At 44.0% G+C, this 6,787-nt stretch overlaps 1 pseudogene; it reads right to left on the reverse strand.

Annotated features, from left to right (window-relative positions):
* Positions 1 to 6,787, reverse strand: part of LOC103606440 — a 23,745-nt pseudogene that overhangs the window by 7,845 nt on the left and 9,113 nt on the right.

Below are 6,787 nucleotides of genomic sequence, written 5' to 3' on the forward strand. Positions count from 1 at the left end.
ACAGGGTGTGTGGTCTCTGCCAAGCTTCCACCTCCCCTGCTGGACGTCTCCCTGTTCCACACACACTGGGCCAGGCTGCTGGGATGCATGGAGGCACCGCAGAGCATGTGGTCTCTGCAAAGCTTCTCCTTCCCGTGCTGGATGTCTCCCTGCTCCGTGCACGCTGGGCCAGGCTTGGGATGGAGCCAGGTGGCGGTGGTGAGGCCTACTTGCTGGATCACGCATCGGCGGCCCCCCCGCATGGCGTGTGGTTTCTACAGAGCTTCCGCCTCCCCTGCTGGATGTCTCCCTGCTCCATGTGCCCTGGGCCAGGGTGGGAATGGAGCCAGGTGTCGGTGTTGAAGCCTATCTGCTGGATCGCGTGACAGCCGCCCCGCAGGTCATGTGGTCTCCATGGAGTTTCTGCCTCCCCTGCTGGACATCTCCCTGTTCCACACGCACTTGATGTTATCTTTTTATAGTTGTAAATCAGTTGATTTGTGGGAGAGAGTGACTCTGGGGACCATCTATTCGGCCATGTGGCTATGAAGAAAAGTGTCACGATAGGCCACCTGTAAACTGGTTGCTGGTAACATGGCTCAGTCCAAGTCCAAAGACCTCAAAACCAGGGGAGCTGATGGTGTCTTTGGTATAAGTCCTGGAACCCAAAAGCTGAAGAGTCTCAAGCTCTGATGCCCACAGACAGGAGAGAAGAGTGTATCCCAGCTTTTTATAGGTAAACTTAGGGATGACACCAGCTATGTATTTCTCCTGGACCCAGGAGAGTTTCTGAGGCTGGGAAGTCCAAAGTCCATCTGGTGTTGGCGAGAGTGACCCAGGGGTCTCACATTGCAAGATGGTGGAAGCAGAGAGAGCAGAGAGCTGAATAGACACTTTTCAAAGGAAGACATACAGATGGCCAACATGTACATGAAAAAATGATCACCATCACTAGTCATCAAGGAAATGCAAATTAAAACTACATTGAGATGCCACCTCACTCCAGTTAGACTAGCTATATTCAAAAAGATGGTAAATAATAAATGCTGGTGAGGGTGTGGGGAGAAGGGAACACTCCTGCACTGTTGGTGGGACTATAAATTAGTACAACCACCATGGAAAACAGTATGGAGGTTTCTCAAACAACTACAGATAGGTCTTCCATATGATCCAGCAATCCCTCTTCTGGGTTATACCCAGAGGAATGGAAATCATCATGTTGAAAGGATACCTGCACTCCCATGTTCATCGCAGCTCTGTTTACAATAGCCAAGACATGGAACCAACCTAAATGTCTATCGATGGATGATTGGATAAGGAAACTGTGGTATATATACACCATGGAATACTAATCTGCCATAAAAAAGAATGGAATATTCCCATTTGCAATGACATGGAGGAGCCTGGGGAAACTTATGTTGAGTGAAATAAGCAAAGCTCAGAGGGATAAATACCACATGTACTCACTCACATCTGGGAGCTAAGAGAGAAAAAAGAAGGAAAGACCATAGTACTGCATTGGACTTGCAGAGGGAGAGAGCATTCTATGGGCTACAAAGTGGAGTGGGGGGCAAGGGGGAGGATGAGGGAGGTTGGGGATAATTGGGTTGAGGACATGGGGTACAAATGCAATTTGTGGTTGTGGGTATACAGCCAGTATGAATCTGGCCCCCACCTCATGAGCTTGAGGGGTGATAATCAGCTTTGTATCTCATGAATATTCATAACCAATAAAAAAATTATTAAAAAACCCCAGGTTCTGTTTCAGTAATCATCTGGGCACTACACATCTAGAGATGGAAAGAATTTTTAAGATTATTTTTCCCTTTAATCAAATACTCTCTTTTCTGAGCTAACAGGTTCAATTATAGCCCACTTTTTCATTATTTGGAGTTATATTCATCTGATGTCTAAAATTCTTACCTCCATTGTCAATTAGCCAGTGATTCTGACTGCCCATGTGCTCTTTTATTTTTTATTGCACCCACCATATCACCTTTCAAGTGAGACATCCAAATCCTGAGCAGCATTGAAGTTCCGCTCTGCTTGGAAGAGTTTTTCAGGGGGATACCTTCCAGAAGAGAGGCCCAGAGTTCTTCTGTCTGTAGCATGTAACTTGGCTAAAAGATATCACAAGATATTTCATTACAGAGCTGCAGGTTAGCTCAGTTGGTTAGAGCGTGGTGTTGCGAACACCAAAGTCAAGGGTTTGTATCCCCGTACCAGCCAGTTGCCAAAACAGAAACATTTTCATCAACAACCCCTCCACCCCCACCCCCGGTCATCATCCTAGCAGCCAAAGTCTCAGAAATGAGGCAATGACAATCAGCCACTCACAACTCCATCAGATGTCTTTGTGATTGAGTCAGCCCATGTGGCTGGGTGAAAATCATGATTGTTTAGACAGTGTTTTGGTCCCTTTGGTGATTCAAATGCCATCTAAAGAATCAAAATATCTAAATATTACTATGTCTTTTTTTCTGTGTTTTTGGTGGCTGGCCGTACAGGGATCGAACCTGGGACCTTGGTGTTATCAGCACCATGCTCTAGGTCTTCTTATATTTTGCTAGACGAACCTAAACAATAAAAGACTTTCCCTATCTTGGCTTCCCCATCTATAAAAACAATAGTAATAAAAGTAAGAAAAAATAAAGGTAATAATAAATATGATTCCCCTTTTTAAGGTAATATAAATTAATGTTTATGGGATTATATGGAGCAAAAATATTATAAGCAAACACATATCAGCAGTCTTTTATATTGTGAGTCCATATAATCTGGTGTTTCTTACCCTACTTTTGAAAATGTGAAAGAAATGAATTTTAAAAAAATAGAACTCCAGCTGAGAAAAGCCTGCAGCTCACTCTGTGTGAGCTGCGGACGCTGCCGCCTGCTGCAAGAGACAAAGATTTCCACATAACTGCCTGTAGGCCAGGGCAGCCAGCTCTTCTGGGAATTTCTCAAAATGGAAAGAAATGTTAAAACAGCCACAGGTTTCATGGCATCATCAAGGAATCAAGAATTCCTGATGGGCTTGACCCAATGACCATTTAATTTATCCAGTTGGAATCACTTCTCAAAGCAGCCAGGCATGAACTTGTCCAATAAATGATCAAAAACAGGGAGGCCTGGAAGAATTAATATACCCTTAAATTGGTTCCCTTAATTAATTGACTGACATATTAGTATTAATACTTTATTAACTCCTTTCACTGGTGTGGGACTAAGATCCAAGAACGCTCATCCAGAGGGCAGCTTGAAGTACACACTGAGTATGAGAAAACAGCAGGTGGTTGCCATCAAGTGCCAGCAGGCATGTTGGTGATACTCAGTAAATACTGAATGAATGAATGACAACTCCATTCATTCTCCATTTGTTTTGATATGTTCAAACTCCTATTAAATTGTTAATCTGTAGAGACACAGCCAGGTCCATTCTCCATTTGTTATGATATATTGTTATCTGTAGAGACACAGCCAGGTCCATCAGTGTTAATGATACTGATTATTAACACCTTATTTATATAATTCTTACAATGTGCCAGGCAATTTCTAAGCACCTTACCTATGGTAACTCATTTAAAACCTCAGAATAACTCTATAATGTAGGTACAATTATTATCAGTGTTTTAGAGACGAGGAACCAGGTCGCAGAAGTTAAGCAAATTGCTCAAGGACACGCAGTGAATAAGTGTCAGTGCTTGTAGAGGGTACTAACATTAATAAAGTGCATGTATTTCACAGGGCCTTAACTTTAGCCTAGTAGGGCTACAACCCTTAGATTAGAAGGACCTAGATCAGACTGTATCTTAGTAGGAACTTTATCTTAGTAGAACCACAGTCCTTAGCTGTTAGAAGGGCCAAAGACCTTTACTTTAGGCTGTAGCATAGTAGGACCACAGTCCTTAGTTTTAGCAAAGCCAAAGCCTTGTAGTTTGAGGAATAACCTAACCTTTTAGTATTGTGCATAGAAATGCTAAGCCTGGGAAAAAACAGAAAACTTTCACAGGACTAAAAATTCTCTGGTGTGGATATGAGAATTGTAATACAGCATAAGTGCTTGCTCTAAGGGCAGATGCCCTTGGTGCAGCTAAACCTAATTATGGGAAAATATGTGTACTGAAAGCTTCAAAGGTACTCTGCCAATTAGTGGCTGCTTCCGCATTTCACCTTCAACTGCTTCTCTAAGTTTCCTAGGGAACTAAGTGTTGCCATAATGATTATCCCATTGGTTCTTTTGCATGTCACATAGCTTGGTTTTATGACTCCTTTAATGGTAAATTGCTTAAACTATTTTTTTTTAGTCCTTTTTTGTGACCATGCTCAGCCAGTGAGTGCACCGGCCATCCCTATACAGGATCCGAACCCGCGGCGGGAGCGCCACAGCGCTCCCAGCGCCGCACTCTCCCGAGTGAGCCATGGGGTCGGCCCTGCTTAAACTATTTTTAAGTTGCACCTGCTTTAATGAAAATTGTTATGTAGCCAGTTTGTTTATGTTTTCACTGATGACTGATTAACTGCCTGTGTTCTTTACTGTAACTTTTTGCCTGGACAATAAAAAACTGAGAGAAAACCTAGCTTGAGTTTATTTCCTGGGAATGCTTCTCGCTTGAAGAAGTTGTTCCTTGGATTTAACCCCTTCTGGGCCTCTCACTGCTCTGGAGAAATGGGCTTTGAGTAATCCTTTGCGTCCCTGTTGCTGTCACCCTGAGGGAGAGGTGACAAGTGCTGGGATCTGAACCCAGGTGGTCTAGCTCCAGAGTGCACACTCTTACCCACCAGGCCCTACCACCCTTCCCCAGGTCCCTACTCACCAGGCCCAGGAGTGGCTTCTGAGCAGGCTGGCGGTCAGTGGTTTTCCTCTCAAATGGCTTCTTGGTAGCTGGAAGAGGCTCTGGGAAGAAGGTGAAAACCGGGAGTTGCTGCAGAACTCTGCTATGCTCTTCATGGAAGATGGTGATCAGGTTTCCCTCTCTGCCAGACACTTTAAGTAACTAGAGTCCACAGGAACAGCCAAGATAGCAGAAAGAAGAGAATGTGGATCAAAGATTGCTGGGACTGACAAGCCTCAGTAAAGCCAACTGGAAACTCAAGTTCAGCTGCAATTCACTCTGGGAGCTGCCACCACTGCAGCCTGAGATGATAGTCAAAGCTCTTTGTGGCACTGCCTGGGGCCACGTTAGCCCACTCTTTTGGGGATTGCTCAAGAGAAGTTTAAAAGCCACAGGTTTCATGACACCATCAAGGAATCAAGAATTCCTGATGGGATTGACCCAGTGATACACTTTATCTCGTTTGGGTTTCTCAAACATAATGATACATATCATTAACATTCTTACTGTGCACTCCCAGAAAAATACAGGAGAATGGCAGAGATGACTTTCCCACATGTTGCTTTGTGTTGCTTTGCCCCCCATGGATTTGTCACCTCTCTTCCCCTGGGTGACAGAGATGCAAAGGATTACTCAAAGCCCATCACTTCTGAGTAGTGAGAAGGCCTGAAGTATTTAACTTCCCTGGGACCCTCCAGCAAGGGGCAACCCTTCCTTGGGAAATTAACACTGAATTGGGGTTCTCTTCCTGCATTTATTTTCCAGACCAGGAAGTTACAGGAAGAGAATATAGGTGGGGTTATAGTTTAACAATATAGGCTGGTAACTTTCAGTGAAACAAGCCAGATGACATTCCAGTAGACAATTAAGTGATCTTACAGCAATTTCTCAGTATCTTTACATAGCAATCAGTAACTAGTCTGTTTTTGAGCCAGAAACCTGCTGTGCCACAATTCTTATCTTGCAACAAAGACTCAGTAGCCTGGGGAAAATTTCCTGTCCTCTGCAAGGTCAATATTTGAAACTGCAAGACTTTGGAAAACCAGGCCCTGTGAAGTACATATGCTTTTTAGTATATTCCACACCCACAGAAGGCACAAGGAATCATGGAAAGCAGCGGCTTCAACTGCTCCAGAGCCTGGTGCACGAAGTCGCAGTGGGCCTTGGTGTAGCCGCGGATGCAGTTGGTGAAGAGACCCTGGGCATACCGCTGGAACTTCGGCAGCTCATCCAGCAACTGTGCATTCAGGGCTTCATAGTTGTTCTGGGCAGACTGCACCTCCTCCAGGGTCTTCCTGTCCTTCAGCTTCTCTGCCCGTTCCATACAGTTATAGAAGTCCAGGAGCTTATCAAAGCATTTCTGTACCAGCTTGTGGGGCCCTTTAAACATGCTCAGTTACTGATTTAAGGGAGAGATGATGAGCTGCTTTGTCTTCTCCTTCTGCAGGGTCGAGAAAGGCACATTGCTCAGCTGGTCAGCATCCCATATGTGTGATTCCCTACAATTGATTTTGCTGTGTCCTGCCTGATTCCTATTGCACAAGCCAGACCCAGGGAGATCCACAACAGCATCCTGCTGATGCAGTAGTAGAATGTACTAGCAAATTCCACAAAACCTCTCAATTTACACTCCAACAATTCCCACACACCAATATGTATGCAAAATATGCTGTTCCCACCTTAGGTCCTTAGTTGATAAATGCTAAACTGCACATTGATATGACATTTGTGTTACAAACCAGATGTGGTACTCTTATCTGGTAACCTTTATTATTTACATGTGTCTATATAGATTGAACTTCAGATTTAGTTGTTACCTTTAGTTGTTACATAAATCTGGGGCACAGTAACTCTCACACACCCATAATAACTTTCATAATCTTAACTACTTGGTAATATCCATTTTCACTCTTCAAAGAATTTTTCTCTTTAATTCTTTCTAGGGGGACAGATGTTGAGGGTACAGTATTGAACAC

Source organism: Galeopterus variegatus, unplaced genomic scaffold, assembly GCF_000696425.1.
Source record: "Galeopterus variegatus unplaced genomic scaffold, G_variegatus-3.0.2 Scaffold6586, whole genome shotgun sequence".
Taxonomy (NCBI): Eukaryota; Metazoa; Chordata; class Mammalia; order Dermoptera; family Cynocephalidae; genus Galeopterus; species Galeopterus variegatus.